Genomic DNA, 23,835 nt, shown 5'->3' on the forward strand with positions numbered 1-23,835 from the left:
GAATTTTCCAACACACGACAATAATTAAGTCATTTATTATGTAATTTCTTAGCTGTTCTTGTGTAACATAACAAGTGAGGGATTTTAAAACTTTCACGTTATCCAGAATCATATTTCCTCTTATTGGAGGACTCATATTTTATCAACAATGGTTCAGGAAGTATGATGGGACACATTGTGTATTATACAAGGGCTGAAATGCTACTTTAAGTTCATTTAACTTAAATGTAACCACTTCTGAACATTTTGTTTTAGTTATTTTTATTGTTTTCACATAAAAAAACCTTCCTTCAACGTTGTAACAACATTGACTTTTGGTTCGTAAAACTAAAGCTCGCCCTTTACTCAATGTTGTTTACATATTCCTATCAGGATCTACACGAAACCCTCTTGCAACATTTTAAAAACAGTATGAAAATGATATATTATTATTTTAAATGATAATAAATGGGGGGCGGCGCAGTGGCACAGTCACCTCACAGCAAGAAGGTCTCTAGTTCGAGCCTCGGCTGGTTCAGTTGGTGTTTCTGAGTTTGCACGTTCTCCCCGTGTTGGCGTGGGTTTCCTCCGGGTGCTCCGGTTTCCCCCACTGTCCAAAGACGTGCTATAGCTAAATTGTCATTAGTGTATGAATGTGTGTGAATGAGTGTTTGGGTGTTTCCCAGTAATGGGTTGCAGCTGGAAGGGCATCCGCTGTGTAAAATGCCAGATAAGTTGACGGTTCATTCCGCTGTGGCGACCCTAGATTAATAAAGGGGCTGAGCAGAAAAGAAAATGTTCAGTCATATGCTAACACGTAGCCTGGGAGACTGCTAATCTCAGAGTTCTGCTTATAATTACGGGTTATGCTTATTATTTTCTGCAGTTAAAGTCAAGCAGATGCATCAGATGTATGCGCGTGCCCGTCTGTGTGTGTGTGTGTTATGAATTCATCTGCAGGATGCTCAGTCAATGCCAAGGGCACGAGCTCTCCGGTGACCCTGTCCTTATACAGCCCAGAGCTCACTGTACTGCTGATTTTAAACGATGGCTGTGACAATCCATCATTGCTCTTGTCGTTGGAGGTTTTCTTCTTGAACAAATGTGGAGAGACTGGCTTCTCTTGCTGTGTGTGTGTGTGTGTGTGTGATGGTCTGACCCCTGCTGTCTAGCATCTGGTGCGTTGATTCTCAGAATGTGTGCCACATGGTGACGGGCACTTGTTCGGGCATCATTAAAGATGTATGCTTTTGGAGCATTTAAATGAATGGTTTAAATGCTTAATTATATAAGAGATAGCATTTGAAGTGCTGGGATGGTAGCTCAGTGGTTAGCACTGTCGCCTCACAGCAAGAAGGTCGCTAGTTCGAGTCCTGGCTTTACCAGTTGGCATTTCTGTGTGGAGTTTGCTTGTTCTCCCCGTATTGGAATGGGTTTCCTGTGGTTGGAAGGGCATCCGCTGCATAAAACAAATGATGGAATAGTTGGCGGTTCATTCCACTGTGGCGACCGCTGAAATAGAGACTAAGCCGAAGGAAAATGAATGAATGAATATTAGAGATAGCATTTAAAGTGACAGTTTAAGCTTCAGTAGCATGGTGCCTATAGGTGCTGTGGATCGTTGTGTTCGGTTGCTCAGTGGCTGCTTGGGTATTCTCAGGAGCAACAAACAACTACAACCAAAAGTGTTGATATCCTGGTCTCAAAATATTGACCCTTCATTGGAAGACTATCAGGTTTACATCTGCTTTGTCTGATTATAATAGTTCTGTTTACACTAGTAAATCCATCTAATCTTTTGATATCCTCTTGTTAAGTGGCTCAACGATAAGGACTGCCCAATGGCCCGGGGCCAGCATGTGAGACGCTCGGGACAGTAGACAGGATCATCACTGGCCCGATCGAACCAGTGCTGCCTTGTCACTTTAGTTTAATTTGCCTGCAACTATTTGTAAATATTTGCAAATACAATCTTAGAATTGAGAAACAGTTTGGGTTTTTAAGCCTTCAAATTCTACCTTCTCTGTGATTTCGTCGTAAGCGTTATATTGCTTTTCAGTTCCTCTTATCTGATTGGATGTGTGAGCAGGTTATTTTTTTCCATAACAACCAGTACAGCGAAGAGACAGCAACATCAAATGATGATGCTAAAGGAAAACGTTTGTTTTTAGCTTATTGGAAGCAGACATTGCGAGGGTACACAACGACCAAAAAAAAAAAAGTGATGTTTTATACAGTTTGCCATTTTGTTTTGCAATAAAATACCTGCACATTTTCCATACCATGACTTTTGTTTGCATTACACTTTGATTTTTGCTCATTATACATTAATAACCATTTTTTTTTACATTTAATTCTAGATTCACAAACATTTTTTTAAAATTTGTGGCTAAGAAATAGCTATTTACTTTTTTTTTGGTGGGGCCAGTGAAAATATTGGCAGGGCAAGTAAAAATCTGAACCACTTGTCCAATCGGGCCAGTAAAAATAATCCTTACCGTTAAACCCTGTAATGTATCAGTGACGTATGGAATGCTGTTTCCAGGTCCAAGTCTCTACTCATTTCAATTGAAAACAACTTTTAGTCCTATCACACATAAAAGTTAATTTTTGGTCTTTTAATATTACACATGGATATATATATATATATATATATATATATATATATATATATATATATATATATATATATATATATATTTCCGCCACATTTATTCTTCCATGGCGGGGCGCCACACCAAAATTCATCCCGCCACAGCTACATTACAGCTTCTTATTAATTAAAACATTTAGTCGTTGTTGTTGTTGTTGTTGTTTTTAATAGCGGGTTTTAATCGCACCAAAACACATTAAAAGGTAAGTGAATTATAACAGAGCAAACTTTTCTGTTACTGTAGTAGGGCTGTGCGCTATTTGTTTAACACTTTAAGGTGACGTGCTGACAGATTGACTGACTTTGACAGGTGCGCGATGCGTGAGGCCAGCAAACATGAAGTAGCTTTAAGTTAAGATGAACACGGTTTCCACAATTATACTTTATTTATAGATAAAGGTCTGTGATTCTGCATACATTTAACATTACTTTGCTGGAGTTTATTGTCATTTCAGTTTACTTCAGGATGCATTAATGCCACTTTGTAGGTTAACTGGAGACATTCAGAAATATTGCTAGAAAATCTAATACATGTTGGAGATATACTCACTACATAAACGCACTAAATCGCACTTCAGCAGTGTTTATTTTAGAGCGCACTAGAAGATCTGCGCTTGAGCAGCATATTTGAAGGCGTGCAAGAAGTTTTGTGCACGAGCAGAGGAAATCGGTGCGCAAACAAAGAGATTGGCATGCTCGTATTAACGTTACATAAATGCGATCCCCGACTTGTAATACTGTGCTCACCACATTTTTCCATTTGTCATTAAAATGACGCCATAGATAGTTGGTAGATTTGTGTAAAAAGCCGGCCGCCACAGCTGGAAAAAATCCTAGAGGAAACACTGTGTGTGTGTGTGTGTGTGTGTGTGTATGTGTGTGTGTGTGTGTGTGTGTGTGTGTGTGTGCGCGTGTGTGCGTGTGTGTGTGTATGTGCATATATATATGTATGTATGTATATATATATATGTATGTATGTATGTATATATATATATATATATATGAGCAATTCCATGAAAATGTCAACCTTGCCATGAAAAGAAAAATGTTTTCACCAAAATAGCGAAACCGTTTCTACATTTTTTGCGCAGGCAAGTGTTTTACAGTACTTTAAAAATACTTTAAAATGTCGCTGTCAATGTTTTCAAACTATTATATTTGATTTACCAAAGTCAAACAAATGACAATTTCACATCCGTCACATCCATAACGAAAAAGTGTCACATCCATAACAAAGCTTTTCCCTCAAAAATGCAAAAATGTCAAAATAAAATAAAATCAATCAGTTTTGTTCTATAAAGAGCCAACTCTTATCCTTTTGTTGAGCATTATTTATTTTGGGTTGTGCAGTTTAATTCACAGAATTTCTACGAAATATGTTGTATACTGTAAACTCGCAGACTTTTTTTGTCACATCCATAACGCTTGTTTATTTTCCTCATTTAAAGTATAAAAATGTTCACAGATTGAATTTTTTTGATCCCATAACTCTGTGGTTAGTTGTTTTGGAAAATATAAACAGATGGTTCAATATAATGTTAACATATACTTTCTCTGCGAATTTATGTTTTGAATTTTTACTGCAAATGTCACATCCATAACGCTGGAATCAGCCATATATATATATACACACACACACACACATATATATATATATATATATATATATATATATATATATATATATATATATATATATATATATATATATATATACATATATATATATATATATAGTCCATGACAAAAAAAATGAAGTGATGTTTTGTACAGTTTGACGTCAGTTTGGCAGGTCAGCCATCTTTTGTTTCAAAACACTTTGAATTTTGGTCATTAAGCATTAATAACATTTTTTAAATATTTAAATTCTAGATTTACAAACAATTTAACACATCTCATTTTTAATTTGTGGCTAATTAATAGCTATTAATTTTTTTTTTGGTGGGGCCAGTGAAAATATTGGCAGGGCAAGTAAAAATCTGAACCATTGGTCCGATTGGGCCAGTAAAAAAATCCTTAGTGTTGAACCTTGTACTGATACTAACATCTAAATATATATATTTTAATTTCACGGGACCTTTAAAGATCGATCAGTGTGTCTTAAAGTTATAGAGTGCAAACCAGTCAATCTCTCTCTCTCTCTCTCTTGCTCTCTCTCAGGTTCAGTCCTGATATAAACAGGCTCTGCTCCAGAGGAAACTCATTGTTCTTTATCAGACAGCAGATATGATCTCTGATGAAGATTGGAAATGAGAGATGAGAAGTGCTGGAATGCATTCATATGCACCAATCAGCAATATGCTAAAATAATCAGCAGACTTTTGCCATTAGCTCAGGCCTCATGCATATTTTATTTTATTTTTGACCTGTTTAATTAGCTAATTTGGAATTTACCTTTTTATTTTCTTTACTTGGTTACCCTCATCATGCTGTCATGAATTCACTGCAGGCCTCATGTTTATGTGGGCCTGTCATGTGATTTGTGTATTAATAGCAGGGGTGTTTGTACAGATCTTGACTTTTGTTTCGTGCCGTGATGAAACATGCCAAGTGTATAAGGCCTCCAAATATGCATATTTTAAATCTTCCCGACGTGAATTATTCATATCATACCCACGTCCACAGAATTGTTCATTGACTCCAGAAATGGCTGGGAATAAATGGAGCTCTGTTTTTTGCTGAGACAGTTGGTTTTGTGTTTGTTTATAATAAGGGCAGCGGGATTCACCGACCGCAAACGCTCTTCAATGACTCAATGTCAGAACAACAACTCTGAGGGCGTAACGTGAAGTATTCTGAATTTAATCAAATATTTGTCTTTCAGCATTTGCATGCTGAATCAAGAGTACTGTTGATTCTTTTGAGATAATTTGGCTGTGATTTGTCACATTAAACCAAGTTTTTAGTGTATAGGGAGATTAGGTTTCCTAATTTATGATGTTTCCTGAGGCTAAAATAATAATTATTCCCTAAAAAAAATCAGTATTTATGCTTTTGGATTGCATTATGGGACCTTGATCTATCCTTCAACAACTGTTGTTTCTGTTATTTTACAGACTTATTCATTCATTCATTCATTTTCTTGTCGGCTTAGTCCCTTTATTAATCCAGGGTCGCCACAGCGGAATGAACCGCCAACTTATCCAGCAAGTTTTTACGCAGCGGATGCCCTTCCAGCCGCAATCCATCTCTGGGAAACATCCACACACACGCACAAACACATACAATACGGACAATTTAGCCTACCCAATTCACCTGTACCGCATGTCTTTGGACTGTGGGGGGAAACCGGAGCTCCTGGAGGAAACCCACGCAAACGCAGGGAGAACATGCAAACTCCACACAGAAACGCCAACTGAGCCGAGGCTCGAACCAGCGACCCAGCGACCTTCTTGCTGTGAGGTGACAGCATTACCTACTGTGCCACTGCTTCGCCATTTAACAGACTTAATTCAATATATTTGTATTATTTCTTTTACAATATATTATTTCAAACTACTGAAATGAGAATAAAAGTTACTCTGTTAAACTGCAGAATTGAATTTTCTAAATCAAAATTAAACAGCAGAGATCAAGGTCCCATAAAACAGTTCATATCCATTAGGGTTGTAACAATATACCGGTATGATGGTCTACCACGATTTGAACGTGCACGATTATCATACCATGAACAATTGCATATCAACGGTTTTAACACTTAAAGACCGAGACAGCCGCCCGCGGCTAAAAATAAGTATTGCTCTTAAATGTTTAATAACTTTTGATCCGCTGATCCGATTCATACAATTCAAAGATTGGCATAAAGAAGAGAATCTCAGCTTTCCAGTGCTGTATCACATAACATTCGCGGCCCCGGAGGCTCCGGAATCAGTGCGGTTACGTCATCAAAATTTGACAACGCTGATTTGACAAAGAAACGCTCGTCACTGTGTCTCCCGACAAACCTGACACGATACATTGATGCATTGTCCCTCCTCCATGCCCAGATTGGTTCAAACTCGCTATATCACAACCAATAAGCATAGGTTTCGCTTTTGTTTGTGGACCAAAAACGAGCTTTTTGAACAACACGGAATGAGAAATAGGCTGTACATTTATGCGCGGCTAAATAAAACGCAAAATAAAAAGTTTTGCATGAAATAATTCTCATACTAAGTACTTTTGCATGCACAGCAGCACAGAAACATGACAAAACAGTGACACAGCAAAGACGAACTGCTGCTCTTGCTGTTTTCAAAAGACGCAAATGAAGGTGCAGCTGTTTGTCTGCATTGCAGACAACCATATCCATGCTGGCACATAAAACCTAAGGATGGTCCATATTGAATCTAGTTTCATTATGTAACTATTTATAGTATAGTAAATATTTATATCTATTTTTTTACTGAGGATTTGCACCATGTTTATTTGGACTTTATTTGGACTTTGACACATTATTTATTATTTTCTTATTTTTTTATTTGTTCATTGTAAGTGGTGTTGTTTATAGTAACTGAAAATATATTATTTGGAAAAAGTCAAATTTGCTTCACTGTTCTATTATTTTGTAACATTTGTAACATACCGTATACCGCGAAACCGTCAAACCGTGGTATTGTTTTAGACGATTATCATACCGTGAAAAATTCATACCGTTACAACCCTATTATCCATATACACGTAAAATGTGTGAATCACAATATGAACTGTTAATTAATGAATATTTTGTAATGCGTGTGGATTAATGTGCAATACAATAAAAGTTAAAGTCCTGATATGATTTTTAAATGTTTTAAAATAAGCTTTTTCTGCACCAAGGCTGCATTTATTTAATCAAAAATACAGTGTAAATTGTAAAGTTGTGAAATGTTATTGCACTATAAAAGTAGTGCTATAATAAAATAGTTTAGACGTAGTTTATAATTTAATTTAAAAATGTATTCCAGTGACTTTAATGATGATTTTTTTAGCTTCATTACTCCAGTCTTTAGTCACATGATCCTTCAGAAATCACTCTAATATTTATTATTATTATTATTATTATTAATAATAATAAGATTATTATTATTATTAGTAAGATTATTATGGTAATAGAAATAAAAGCAAAAATGATTGGATTAATAATTTCATTTGAAACTACATACAATAAGAAAGCAGGTATTTAAAATTTTAATAAATATTTAACAATTCAATTTTTTTTCATTTTATAAATGTCGCCTTGATGAACAGATTAATTATCTTTAAAAAAAAAAAACTAACCCCAAACTTTTGACCGGGAGTGTACTTCTCACAAAATCGAACAACAAAATTTAATGGCGTCAATTTAAACAAACTTTTTTGGCTTAGTGCCTTTATTGATTAGGGGTTGCCACAGCGGATTGAACTGCCAACTTATCCAGCATATGTTTCATGCAGCGGATGCCCTTCCAGCTGCAACCCATCACTGGGAAACACCCTTAAACTCTCATTCACACACATTCACCAGTACCGCATGTGCCTCTGCACCGCCAACCTAATGATTTGCAAACACTAAATCAAATACTATTTAGAATTATAGGATGCATGATACTGGAAACAAATATGGGATATTGTTTTTAAGTATTACAATATTTATCACTATAACATTCCTCTAGAAAAATCCTGTTGTTTTTTTAAATTATTTATTTATTTAATGATATTAACATAAACAGGTACATTATATTTATCTGATCTACACTATCTGACAAAAGTCTTGTTGCCTATCTAAGTTTTAGTAACAACAAATAATAACTTGACTTCTAGTTGATCATTTGGTATCAGAAGTGGCCTATATGAAAGGCAAAGGCCTCTAGATTACAATTATTTTACCAAAATAAAGTAATGGGCAGCACAAATGTCTTGATACCTCGGGCTGTTGATATCACTCTGCAGATCTCTCGCACGCCCCCATACTGAATGTAACCCCTGGTTTGTCCTTCACCAAACTTGACTGATTTCTCTGAGAATCTTGGGTCCTTGCATGTTCTAGTAGGTCTTCTGCAATAGTTGTTATGATTGGGATGCAGTTTAACAGATGATTCATCAGATAAATCGACCTTCTGCCACTTAATCCAAATGATCAACTACAAGTCAAGTTATTATTTGTTGCTCTTACAACTGGGATCGATGACAAGGCTTTTATCAGGTAGTTTAATTAATTCTAATTCAGATTAAAAAACTTTGCATATATTTTGACTCTGATTGGCTGTTGTCATTTTCTTCGTCTCGACTCAACCCATTAGTGTTTATTTTCAGCTCTGGGCTCACCTTTGTGCCACTCCAGCCAATAGCAGAACAGCAATTATTGGGGAAGCGGGAATAAAGATAAAATAATCTTTATTTTGGGAATAAAGATAAAGTTTTTGATTGATCAAAATTATATAAACAACAAATACATAAATGTAATTAATCACACATGAATGCGATGCATATATTGTAAATACCATTATGTGCTCTACGTTATGCGATAATGATACGTTACGTTATAACGTCAGTGCTTCCCACACATAGACTTTACTTGGGCGGGCCCAAGTATATTTGGTGGTGAGACATGAATAATACTATTATTAGCATCCTTTTGCTCTTTTTTTGTATCTGCACAAGACTCACGATCGATTAACCAGTGGAAAGTCTTTCCTCGCTCTGCACGTTTCCTACTACTGGTTCTGTGTCGATCCGTCACTCACACAGATACGCCTTTTCCGCCAAAAAGCGTCTAACCGTAGTTTCTGAAATGATATCTTCTAAAATGTCTGGGATTCGGGTTTTACTTTCGCTTTCTAAAGTAACTTTGCCTTTTTTTTGTACGTGTTTTTGCATCACCTTATTGCAGCTGACTGCGCACGCACAGCCGCGAGAGAAACATTAAATAATTAATCATTTAATTATTGACTCAGTCAAACTTTACTCTCAGAGAGAGCAAAATGACATCTACAATGATGCAAAATATTTATTAGAAATGGCTAATGAACTAATTTGACTAAATAAAAAAAATCTACACTTTTAATTCAATTAATTATTATAAATTTTAGCAATAATGTCTATTTTTTATTCATTTTTTCTGATATTTATTTCTCATTTGCTGTATATTTTATTAATTTATTGATGTTGATAGATTACATACTTTATACATAGCAAGAGAGTGCCCTTTAACTGTCAGTGGGTGCACATGACTCCTACATAGCATAAAAGTAAGAGAAATAATGGACTTCTTTCATTTCAACAGCCTTTTTTTAAAATAACTTTAACCCATTGAAAATAAAAGGTGTCATTATAAATAAAAATGTAGTTTAAAATCACATTATTTTATTATTTGTCGCATGAAGTTGACCATTTATGTGCTTTGGTTAAAAGGTGTATTTCAATTCGGCTACCACTGCAAGTTTATTTCAAACCTGTGGGAAGCACTGTGATGTTATACGTTATGCGATAACGATACTTCTGCGTTATATTGTGCAGCCCTATTTAGAATGAATAGTATGCAAATCATAGATATATACACTAGATATCGCATAGAGACCCTGAGCATGCGTCAATAGTGCCGCCACATTGGTACAGTGCTCCCTGGACAAATGTCATTCAACCGCACTAGTCAACACAGTGTTATTTTGTGAAGATACGGGACTTTAGCGCTGTGTACGGGTGCAGTAACGAGCAAACAAAGAAAACAAAGCACAAAGGCAAAACACTTCATAGGTAAGATTAAGTTTTTTACGTTTTAGTATGTTCTGAACTTTTGTGCTAAACAGGTAACGTTATTGATGATAATACAGTCACTTTCTGCATTCACCATGAGGCAAAGCAGCTCCAACTCGCTCTAAATACTCGGCTTATGCTAGTTTTGATAAATAAAATCAGCAAACAATGCAAAAGAAATATGATAACGAGATGCTGCGCTGCTAGAAACTGGTATTATTGTCGGCTAGTGAACGAGTCGTTCTTAACGGAGATTCATTCACAGACGAATCGCTCCCTCCGTAAGTATGAGAAGTGAAAGCAGGAGAGGAGGTGTATTTCAGGACATGATTAGATCAAATTTAACAGGGAGGGTGGATAGTACATTTCTGTACACACAAACACAAGCTTTTTGTCAGGAATGCCCGTGCGATCACTGATCCATCAATGTAGAAAAATGATGTAAAATTATAATTTTCGTAATTAAAAAAAATTGCATACTAACATCCAGGAAAACTCCCGATCATCGATATATGTGTATATCTCTGGCTTTGGATGGCCACAGTCTTCCACTGTACCTTGGTCCCGCATTCATTTCAATGGAGCGCTACCCTGCTCCAAAATGGCGGCTCTATTGACGCATTCCTTCCAATAGACAACAACAGGGTAGGGGACATCTAATGTATATATCTATGTATGCAAATTAGGAAGTACCAAAAGATAAAAAGTTACCACCCTAGCAACCTCATAGCAACATACTAAAAACATTCTGGAAACCACATCGCAGCACTATAGCTTTGACGCTTTTTACACAAATAAACAACACTTAACATTTACTTAAGCAACGCAGCTTCGTCTTCATCCGTGATTGCTGGTTGTGACTCATTTGTGCAGAAGTGCAGTTGTGTTTGCTCAGGAAATGCTGCGATAATTTCTGAGGTTAACACTGGCCGGAGTCCAGGCTTTAATGAATTTGATATACTTGCAGCTTTGCATGGAGCGCGTCCAGACGGCCTGCCCACTTGAGTGAGATAAACAAACTGCTTAAGAATGTTTTTGTTGCATTAAACGGCCCTCTTTGTATGTAATTCTTCTCTTAATGCCTTAATCACAGGCTTCTGGCCAGAGTTGCCTTGTGAGTGTTATTTGCATCTCATGTGGAGAACAGCGAGTTATTCTTTCTTTTCATGCATGATTGTTACAAATTAATGCCTGTGCTTTGGAGACATTGACGGGCTTTTATTTGATCATGTCAGGCTGTTTTAACTTTTTAACTAAATATATGTTGTGTAATCAGATTGTGTGTGTTTGAGGTGAGTTGGATTTTCTCATGGTTGAACATTTAGCCCTGACTCAGGTTATTTGGTTTGGATTTTCCCTTCACGTTATTGGCAAAGCAGTGTAAGACAAAAGCTCTGAAAGACTGTTAAATTACTTCAAGTCTGTCTCGTTTAATATTAGTTTGTTCTTCCACTGTCTGTTAAACAAAATAAACAAGTGCAGAAATGGCATGGGGAATACTGTCGATCACTTAAGGTCAAGTAGAATTTTCTAATATAGTTAATGATTAATGAATAGGTTTTTTTAGTAATATATATATATATATATATATATATATATATATATATATATATATATATATATATATATATATATATATATGATCATAATATATATATATATATATATATATATATATATATATATATATATATATGATCATAATATATGATCATAATATATATATATATATATATATATATATATATATATATATATATATATATATATATATATATATATATATATATATATATATATATATATAAGATCATAATATATATACATATATTATTTGTATATATTATTTAATATCTTAAACAATCACCAGCCATTTTATTAGGTACACCTTACTAGTATCGCGTTGGGCCCACTTTTGCCTTCTGAACTGCTTTAGTCCTTCATGGCATAGATTTAACAGGTCCTCCGAGATTTTAGTCCATATTGACATGGTAGCATCACGCAGTTGCCACATGCCAAAAGTGCTCTATTGGATTGAGCTCTGGTTACTGTGAAGGCCATTTGAGGACAGTGAAATCATTGTCATGTTCAATAAAACAATCTGAGATCATTTACGCTTTATGACATGGTGCATTATCCTGCTGGAAGTAGCCATCAGAAGATAGGTACATTGTGGTCATAAAAGGATGAACGTAGTCAGCAACAATACTAGGCTGGGGTGTTGTGACGATGCTCAATTGGTACTAATGAGCCCAAAGTGTGCCAAGAAAATATCCCCTACACCATTACACCACCACCAACAGCCTGAACCTTTGATTCAAGGCAGGATGGATCCATGCTTTCATGTTGTTGACACCAAATTCTGACCCGACCATCCGAATGTCACAGCAGAAATCGAGACTCATCAGACGAGGCAATTTTTTTCCAATCTTCTGTTGTCCAATTTTGTTGAGCCTGTGTGCATTGTTGCCTCAGTTTCCTATTCTTAGCTGACAGGAGTGGCACCCGGTGTGCTCTTCTGCTGCTGTAGCCCATCCGCTTCAAGGTTGGACGTGTTGTGTGTTCAGAGATGTTCATTTGCAGACCTTGGTTTTAACGAGTGGTTATTTGAGTTACTGTTGCCTTTCTATCAGCTGGAGCAAGTCTGGCCATTCTCCTCTGACCTCTGGCATCAACAAGGCATTTGCGCCCACAGAACTGCCGCTCACTGGATATTTTCTCTTTTTTAGACCATTCTCTGTAAACCCTAGAAATGGTTGTGTGTGGAAATCCCAGTATATCAGCAGTTTCTGAAATACTCAGACCAGCCTGTCTGGCACCAACAACCATGCCATGTTCAAAGTCACTTAAATCAGCTTTCTTCCCCATTCTGATGCTCGGTTTGAACTGCAGCAGATCCTCTTGACCATGTCTACATGCCTAAATGCATTGAGTTGCTGCCATGTGATTGGCTGATTAACGAGAAGCAAGACAGATGTTCCTAATAAAGTGGCCGGTGAGTGTATGTAATATATTATTATATTAAATTAAATGTACATATGGTTTACACAATATATAATTTTATATATATATATATATTAGAGGTGTGAACCTATACTGGTCTCACAGTTCGGTTCGGTTACGATTATCATGCCTTCGATTTGGTTCAATTCGATATTTCGGTGCATCACGGTGCATTGACGATGCTTTCCATATACAGTGTTATATTTTAGAGGAGAGGCTATAACATGCTGTCTGTAAACACACAGAGACACAACACCACACTGTCTCTCATTCAAACACAAACATAGACAGCACCAAAGAAACAAACACACACACACACACACACACACACGCACACACACACTTAAGCGAAGAGCGGAGCAGAAAAACGAAAAAAAAAAACGGAAAAAAAATAAGCACTTTTCCGACAGTCCTTTGCTGAGAGCTCCTCTCAGAGCGAGCTATCCCGGCTAAACACATATTGCGAGGGCTTAAACGAAGCAGTGCTCGTAGTGTGGAGCGAAAAGAAAAAGACAGCTGTGAAACATAACCAGCTTTGTCTTTTTGTAGGAAACACACTTTAGATCTTTTTAGGGTAAGAGGTTTTTGAGTTATTGCCGTCTGTAACTGAAAGTGTGTCAGGAATATCGAAAACAAAACCAACTAAACCGCGCTCATTTCTGGCGCCCTCCTGGATATACAGCACCCTTAGAATTTGCCTATGGTGCCTATGCCACAGGCCCTGAGTGTTGAAAATACTCGCGCTCACCTCCCTCGCGACAGAGCTCATAGGAGATAAATGACGTCAGTTCATAATAACCGGTTATGATTATTACTGAACCGATAACGAATTGTCCGCGTCTGCATCGCGGTGCACCAAAGAAACAATTAATTTTGACACCCCTAATAATATATATATATATATATATATATATATATATATATATATATATATATATATATATATATATATATATATATATATAGTGTAGAAGTTATATATATATTTTTATTTATTAATAGGAATTAAATGAATTGTATATTTTAATATATTTTTTGGAATATTTCAAACATCAACAAATATTTTAAAAGTGTTTTTAGGTTGTAAAAATGTATTTCATATATTTAATATTTATATATTTTTACTTATATGTAATTGAAAAAAATGAATTTTTATTGGCAAAAAGTTTTAGATGGTTTTAAATGGTTTTGTATGTTTTTCATAATTCTGCTCTGCTCACTCAAAGCAAATTACAGCAATGAACAGTAAATTAGTGAAATGTTTTTACAATTTAAATATCTGTTTTCTATTTAAATATATTTTAAAATGTTATTTATTCCTGTGATTTCAATCAAACATTTTATTTGCATTGTTATTCCAGTCACACAATCATTCTAATATGCTGATTTGCTGTTTGAGAAAAGCATTGAATTCAGTCTGAACCAATTTTTGTTAATTGACAAAATATTGACTCATGTATATGTCTATCTATACTCAAAACACACTTCTTTCCTCTTAGTTGCTGGTTTGATGAAGCATATGTAATCTGTGATGCTCATTCGTGAGCTCTGGATTTGGCCTCTCACCAGTCCTCATGGTTTGTTGGTTTGTCCTAGATACTCCGGGCTTAAGATGACCCACTTAGATACTTTTACCCATTGTGTTTCCGACTGTGTGGCTACACAACACGTGAAATATGGATCACAATACACCTGCGCTCATATTTCACAGAGCGAATGTGAAACTCCACCTGATTGGCTGATTTCTCAGCACTGGCTCTTCTGATGTGTTTTAAATCTGGATTAGCTTTGATTTATGTTTTAAAGCATTCATCCGGTCCAGGAGAGGACAGACGTGAAGTTGGCTTTTGCATAATTGACCATGCATCTTTATTTTTTGTCAGTAATGGATGCTGGGAAGGACTGGAGCGGCTGCTGAGCAAGCGTTGGCCGATAAAAGACACGCTCGTCTGCACACGCAGGGTCTCGGATCCACATGGATAGCTTTTAATCCTGATAAATATGAGGGATGAATTGTCTGGAGGGGAGACTCCAGCTCATGGCTGTGACTCAGCATCTTCTGTCTCTAGCACAGCTACAGCTGGCTTGTGATACTATAGACTGGTTAAAATGCTGGGTTACAAACCATTTGTGATAGGACGACATGAAGGAATTAGGCTGATTTATTAGATTTTGCAAATTTAATGTATTGAATGTAAAACAATTAAATCATCCCCTCAAGAATTGTGTTTCAGGTCATTTTTAATAAATGTAGTCTGAATGAATTGTAATTTGGCCATTACTTTGCTTATTATTTATATATATTTTATACAAATATTTGTATTAAATACATGATTTAGTCATTTTATTATATTTTAAATTAATTATATAATATATTAAAAATATATTCAAGTAATATTGCACATAACTTTTGATTTAATACGGACATTATTAAAGATATCTTTTGTAATATCTATAATGTAATTGATATTGTAGTTTAATAGTGTTTAAATATATGATATATTAAATTTCTTCAAATATTGTTATATTTTATTATTAGATCACAAATTAGGTGATTACATTTGTTGATTTTTTTTCATATAATTTAACAAAAATGTTTTATGTAATTTAATCTAAAGATCTGATAATAAAATAATACAGTATTTAAAAAAAAAAAAAAAAAAAAAAAAAAAAAAAAAATATATATATATATATATATATATATATATATATATATATATATATATATATATATATATAAAAGTATATTAAATTGTAGTTGTGTCGCCTCACAGCAAGATGGTCGCTGGTTCGAGCTTCGGCTGGATTTGATGGCATTTCTGTGTGGAGTTCTCCCAGTGTTCCTTCAGGTGCTTTGGTTTCCCCCACAGTCCAAACACATGTGCTATGAGTGAATTTGGTAAGCTAAATTGTCTGTAGTGTATGTGTCTGAATGAGAGTGTATAGGTGTTTCCCAGTGATGGGTTGCAGCTGGAAGGGCATCCGCTGCGTTAAAACATGTGCTGGATAATTTGGTGGCTCATTCCCCTGTGTCGACCCTTGATTAATAAAGGGACTAAACTGAAAAGAAAATGAATGAATGAATATAATCATATACACACATCCCGTACCTCGAGTAGAAACTAATGTAATCATATTATATAAGATTTACCAAAATATTTTATTAAGTACTTAATTTTTGTTATTGTATTCAATTTAGAAATGCTAAAATGAAGTATATAATAATGAAAAATGCATTTAACATAAAGAATTATTCGCCCCCCATTTTTTTCTTTTTAAAGTATTTTCCAAATGATGTTTAGCAGAGCAGGGAAATCTTTGCAGTATGTCTGATAATATTTGTTCGTCTGGAGAAAGTCTTATTTGTTTAATTTCGGCCAGTAGCAGTTTTAAATTTTTTAAAATCCATTTAAAGGGCACAATGATTAGCCCCTTCAAGCTATGTCTTTTCCGATAGTCTACAGAACAAACCATCGTTATACAATAACTTGCCTAATTACCCTAACCTGCCTAGTTCACCTTATTAAGCTAGTTAAGCCTTTAAATGTCACTTTAAGCTGTATAGAAGTGTCTTGAAAAATATCTAGTCAAATTTTATTTACTGTCATCATGACAAAGATAAAATAAATCAGTTATTAGAAATGAGTTATTAAAACTATTATGTGTAGAAATGTGTTGAATAAATCTTCTCTCAGTTAAAAAAAATTGGGGAAAAAATAAACAGGAGGGCTAATAATTGTGAATATATAATTGTTCCCATGTCTTTATTATAATTAGGGCTGGGTATTGAGACCAATTTGGTGATTAGATTACATTCTTTTTTAATGAAATTCCATTATATATTAAATTAAATGTTTTATATATTACAATTTTCATATCTTGATATTTTGTTTTTCATATTTTTTCTATTATTACAAACACACACATTTATATATATATAGTTGAAGTCAGAATTATTAGCTCCCCTTTGAATCTATTTTTCTTTTTAAAATATTTCCTAAATGATGTTTAGCAGGGCAAAGAAATTTTCACAGTATGACTGATAATATTTTTTTATTTGTGTTATTTCGGCTAGAATTAAAGCAGTATTTATTTTTAAACACCATTTTAAGGTAAGCCATTTTCAACTGAATGCTAGTATCTTAAAAAATATCTAGTCAAATATTATTTACTGTAATCATGGCAAAGATAAAATAAATCAGTTATTAGAGATGAGTTATTAAAACTATTGTGCTTAGAAATGTTTTGAAAACAATCTTCTGTCCATTAAACAGAAATTGGGGAAAAAATAAACAGGGCGAATAATTCAGGAGGCTAATAATTCTGACTTTAACTGTATATATGTGTGTGTGTTTAATAAAATCTAATAACATTGCAAATAAATAATGCAAATAAAAACATGGTAAATGTGCAACAGTGAGATTCATTAACAACTTTTAAGAAATAAAACAGGCCCATGAAGCCTTTGAATGGACATTGTGTATACAAAACATATTGAAGTGTCTATGAAGCAAACTGTTCTTCTCTGGAGCCCTGACAAGTGCTTTTGTAAATGTGTTGCACTGTTGTTAAACATAACACCGGACATGGTCTCTGTTGTGTATTGCCATGCTGCAACAGTTTTGTTGACCTCATCGTGACAGAGTTGTCAACATGACATCAGATTGACATTGTACCCCAATATCGTGGGGATGTTGTACTTTGGTTAAAAATGAAAAATGGGTTGATGTCAGAACCCACTGTCTAACCTAAAATCAACCAAATATAAATGTATAATGATGTTACAGCTTGCCGTTGTGTGGACGTTACCACCATGACGTCTATCAGACGTTGGATTTTGATTACCATACCTGACGGATAAATGTCAGTATTTGAAGTCAGTATGACGTTAGTTTAAGATGTTGGCTCGGCGCTGGATTTTGGTCACTTTCCAACCTAAAGTCAACCAATTATCAACATCATTTGACATCATTATTAGGCGTAAAAATAACATGTTCATTTGACACTGGGTAGACATTAAATCTTGGTCACCTGACGTCATAACCTAAATCTAACTTAATTTTAATGTATTAAGACCTTGTGTGCCTGCTGGGTTAAAACCGGTTATCGTCCCATGCCCACATCCTATTGAGTAAAGCACACACATTAAGAATCATTAGGATATCGTCTTGTTAAATTGAAGATTAAATAAAATCAGTTTATTGATATGTGTTTTACCCAGTCTTAATTATAACGCCACTACAGTTAATGAACCTGCAGAGGATTGTGGGGAAACTGAAAGTAGCTCTGTTCGCCCTGGCATTCAATATAAACGCATAAACCAGGGCCATCCATCAATGCAGTTAATTATGCAGGAGATAAATGATCCTCGTAACTTTAGCATGGCGGAGGACAGCTGCCGTGGAGAAATGTCATGGTTTAGCATATCCAGGCCTTATCTGAGATCTGATACATGACTAAATACACAAACACATGTTATTGTCAGCTTGATGTGATTGTGTTTCAGACGCCGGTTTATGAAAGCAGACAGATGCTGCCGGGGAAATCAAATTCTGTTGTTGATGGGAATTGGCTGGATATTACTTGCTGGGAGATTATGCGAAATGCAAACAGCTGTCAGTCATGTAGTTCGAAACTTCTTTATTCTGTTGAAGTACTTTGAATTATTTTCAACACAGGCTCATTGTGAAAATGTAGCTCTGTATACATTTCTGGAGAGCACGAATTATGTTGCCAGAGCCACGTATGGCTGCAATTTGGTTTTTAAAACGAACGATAGGGGGCGGTATAACACCACCGATAGTTTCTCTTTCATTTCGAGCTACCAGCTGACCGATTTCCTCTGTGTGACTGGCTTTTCCGCTGTTACCAGTTTGCCCAGTGGCTCGCCACGTACATCTGCGGACTTGAGACGCAAAGAGGAGTTGAATGCGATGACAGGGTTTGAGTCCAACAAAGAACAGTTCCCAAAAGCAGGTAAAATAAAAATAAAAGGCAAAAAAAAAATAAACAAGTAAATAACAGGGTGAGAATGTGGTAAGAACTGAAAACATGGTAAAAACAGGCTGCCGCATTTTTTTCTTCTTCTGGATTTCTTTTGAAAACACTATCGGTTGGGTTTAGGGAAGGAGGGTGGGGGAATTGGTCAGTCAGTCAGTCAGTTGACAGCGGCCTCTGGTGGATTTACAGGAGAACAGCAGGCGCAAATAGTACTCGAGAGAGATATTTGAGATCTGAAAAAGAATACACAGCAGCCTCTGGTGGATTCGCGAAAACAAAAACTGCAAAAAACTTAGCTCCTGGGACATATTTCGCAATCTCCAGAAATGTATGCAGGAGTACGTATCAGTAGATTAGAAGAGCCTGGGTTGATCATTTTGGTCATAGGCAGTGGTGTAAAGTAACAAAATACAAAAAATTACAGTTTTTCCCAGGAATTGTACTTTACTAAGTAGAAAATGTATACTTTTACTTTCACTAATATTTACTTTTTGAGTACTCCAACAAAAATAATGAGGAAGTTGGTTTCAACATGGATATAATATAAAAAAGTTATGTTTACATGCACTGAAAAACATGTAGAATTTTTTAAAGTTAAGTAGTTGCAAACAATTTATATGGGCTGAATAAACAAACAAACAAAAAAAAAAACACGTTAAGTTAAACTTTAGTAAATTGAATTTGTTTGTTTCAATTTCGCCCATATAATGTTTGCAACCACTTACCTTAAAAAAAGTGTGTAAATTCTAAGAAAACTGATGGAATCTTAATTTTTGCATCAATAAAGTCTAAATCAAATAAAGAAGCATCTCTGTTTTTAAGATAGACAGCACGGGTCAAACTGTCCCACAAAAGCAATGATACATTTTCATATTTGTGCCAAATGTCTCCACAATCCCTCTGACAATTTGTGCTAAATAAAAATAAATTGGGAACACAGAGATGAATTGAGGGACAAACGTTTAGACCATTTTGAAAACCTGCATAACAAAACCTGATTTAGCAAAATCACTCATTGGCTCAAAAGAACAATGCACAATGTGCTGATTGTGGAGGAAATATCTGTCCAATGGATACACAAATAATACAAGCATGCGAAAGCGTCAAGGCCATTCTCAGGAAACTGTGTCTCATCAGTAGACCCTTACAGAATCTGCATGCTTTTTATGTATTTTATATATATAGATTTGATCATTCAGTCTATTTATTTACATGCATATTCATTTCAGTTATATTGTTGAAAAATATGCACATTTTTAAATGATTTATTTACAGTACAGTTTGTAAATTAATTATAATTATAATTTCTATAATATACGAGAGACTTGTTTTGTTTACCAAACAATTGGATCTAATTTGATTTGCATTGTAAACCTTAAGTACAAGATTTTTTTTTTTTTAAATTACTAAACTCTCTAACTCCTTCCTCATAAATCTGCAGACTATTTTCACAAAATTCTCCACAGAAATAGCAAAGAAATGTCTTGGGTGTAATGTTCGCTACATCATAGTATATTCAACTTATACATTTTCATCTACCATTACTGACATTAAGGCTTTTGTCAAAGCGAGAATAAAAAAAATTATATATATATATATATATATATATTAGGGATGTAACGGTATTGTAAATACCGTCATACCGCAATATTAATTTTTTTCGATATTACCGTAGTCGCATGACTCGGTAAAACAATAGGTCTTCTGAGAAAATTTGCTCAGGCGAATGAAGCGAACGGGATGTAGCGGAAACTACAATTCCCATCAGCCCAGGCTTGGCCATCATCCCTTGCGGTCTGTTGTCGCTACAGATCCAGTAATGCGGAAATGGAGTGTGCTGCTAGTAGCGGGGATGAAAAAGAGCTGAAAAACCCTAAAGCGGGTGTTGTCGCAGCGCGCGTACTGAATAGCGGTGTTGTTGCGCGCGTTCTGATCAGCTGTGTTGTCGCAGAAGGGCACTTTCTATCCAAGACTAAAAAGGGCATGTGCACTGCACAGGTTGAGCCCTGTGTGTGCACGTGCCTGAAAGTTGGGGAATACGACTAATAACAGTCATGGGGACTGCAGAAACACAGCACACTGTTCAGATTGATGCAGACATGAGACCTCTATCTCACTCATGGTTTATCCTCTCAAGTGGGGGAAAGACAATGCACAACGTTACCCACTGCTGTCAACATGGGCCAAGTCATATCTCTCTTGTCCCAGAAACCTCAGTCCCAAATGAGAGGGTTTTTTTCGGTTGCAGGGGACATTGTAAATACCAGCTTTTACCAGATTATAGTTATATGATAATTTTCCTTAAAACCCATCTCTATCTAAGTGAGTGAGTGATTAAATGTTGAATGTGATGAGTTTTCAACAATACTAAATTGAAACTTTATTTTTTTAAATGGTTTCATAATTTTTTGTTATTAAAATTGAAGTTCCTGTTTCAAAGCTTCAGATAGATGGCTAATTTGTATGTCATTGACACTTTTGGCACTTTTTTATAGTATTTTCATAAGTTTTGTTTTTCCTGTAAATGATTCAATAAATACCGTACCGTGACATTCATACCGAGATATTACCGTACCGTGAAATTCTGATACCGTTACATCCCTAATATATATATATATATATATATATATATATATATATATATATATATATATATATATATATATATATATATTGTGAAATTTGGCATTTCCTTCACTCGTTTCTCATGCAATACTTCAAAATGTGGATTAAACTCCTAGAGCTTGAGTGTACAGCACATTTTAGATCTTAAGTGGCTATTTAAAATACTTTAAAAGTTAAAAATTTTGTTACAGACATACAGTCTCATCCTGCAACTATTTTATAGCATATGAAATGTCCCAAACACTATTTTTAGCTGTCCAAAATGGAAAAACAAAATAGTTTTTACTCTCTGATAGTCAAAGCAAGTTCAAATGTATATATGGACATCATTTTTCTCTAAAAGTACATTATATCAAAAGATGATACTTAGATTTTTATTCTAATTAGGTTCTAATAAGCCCAAATAGCAAAGAGAAATAAAAAAATGCATGTAAAAAACACCTTGGGCCTTAAGAGGTTGACGCAGGGACGGAAACCCAGCTATAGAGATGCATGTAAACGGCACGTTGATTTTTATTTTATTTTTTCTGGCAAATACCACTCTCGTTAAAATCAGCCTACAGGCTTTCACATAAAGCCTAGGAAGTTGGTACTTATTTTTCATTTCATTTTATTTTAAGTTTCATTTCAAGCTGGTACATTATGAAATAAAAGCAATGAATGCATTAAAAAAATCCTAAATATCACACATATATTTAGTTAGCTGAACATGTTTTGCTCTGCTGGATTCATAATGGACATGTGTAAGCATGCTTTTATGTTTGAATCTGTTACTTTTAAGGCTCTGTCTACACAACCATGGGGATTTTTAAAGCCACACTTCCGCATGTTTGCGGCAAAAGCATTAAAGTTTAAAATAAGTAGGCTATTATTATTGTTATTTTTCATACATATGGTAGAAAAAACAATAATAATATGTGTAGGTCTACTGTTGGTTTAAATGCTAGGTGTTATATAGACTTTAAATATGTGATGGCATCAGAATATAACTATTAATAATTCTGAAGCTAAATTATTATGTTTGAGATATACATTTATCAACTCATTCATTTTCTTGTCAGCTTAGTCCCTTTATTAATCCGGGGTCGCCACAGCAGAATGAACTGCCTACTTATCCAGCACGTTTTTTCACACAGCATATGCCCTTCCAGCCGCAACCCATCTCTGGGAAACATCCACACACACACACACACACACACACACACACACACACACTTATACAAAACGGACAATTTAGCCATGTGATTTCGCGGCAAAGTATACGTCATCACATAAAGACAGAAATTACATTTCTGGGTGAATTACACTTTATAAATACAGTATGCTGACTCATGTAAAAACATGTGCAACCACCTTTATGCTTCTCTCCTGACTTTGAAATATAATTGACTGAATTGTAGAAATGCTGGATTAAGATGGGGGTGTCGAATCAAGATGGCAATCTTTTAACGATTAGTCGTCAGGGTTCATACGATCGTGCAAAACCTGGGAAAGTCATAGAATTTTGAGATGGCATTTTCCAGGCCCTAAAAAGTTTTGGAAAAACTGAAAAACCCACAAAGTTTTGGAGAAGTCATAGAAGTTACATTTATATTTAATCATTTAGCACATGTTTTCGTCCAAAGTGAGTTAAGCTGTGGTCACACTAGAGCTTGTACTTGCGAAATTCTGTCGTACGGCGCTCTGAAAAGGGCTGGTATTAAACATATGATTAGATGTTAATAAAAGTTAGCGATTGCTCAATATTTTACATTTCTTATTTTAAATAAACTTCTATTGGTCCAACACAATCACCTGATGTAGAGCTGCACGATTCTGGCTAAAATGAGAATGAGATTGTTTTGCCTAAAATAAAGGTCATTTTTTTAAAAAAAGGTCATCAC

The 23,835-nt window shown here is 35.1% G+C and overlaps 2 protein-coding genes across 5 annotated transcripts in view; one reads left to right on the forward strand and one right to left on the reverse strand.

Annotated features, from left to right (window-relative positions):
- farsb (phenylalanyl-tRNA synthetase subunit beta) overlaps positions 1 to 23,835 on the reverse strand; it is a 168,036-nt gene that overhangs the window by 85,726 nt on the left and 58,475 nt on the right. The gene's annotated exons all lie outside the window — the stretch shown is intronic.
- The window catches only part of tiam1b (TIAM Rac1 associated GEF 1b), a 209,110-nt gene that overhangs the window by 418 nt on the left and 184,857 nt on the right, over positions 1 to 23,835 (forward strand). The window lies entirely within an intron of this gene.

Source organism: Danio rerio, chromosome 15 (genome assembly GCF_049306965.1).
Source record: "Danio rerio strain Tuebingen ecotype United States chromosome 15, GRCz12tu, whole genome shotgun sequence".
Lineage (NCBI taxonomy): Eukaryota > Metazoa > Chordata > Actinopteri > Cypriniformes > Danionidae > Danio > Danio rerio.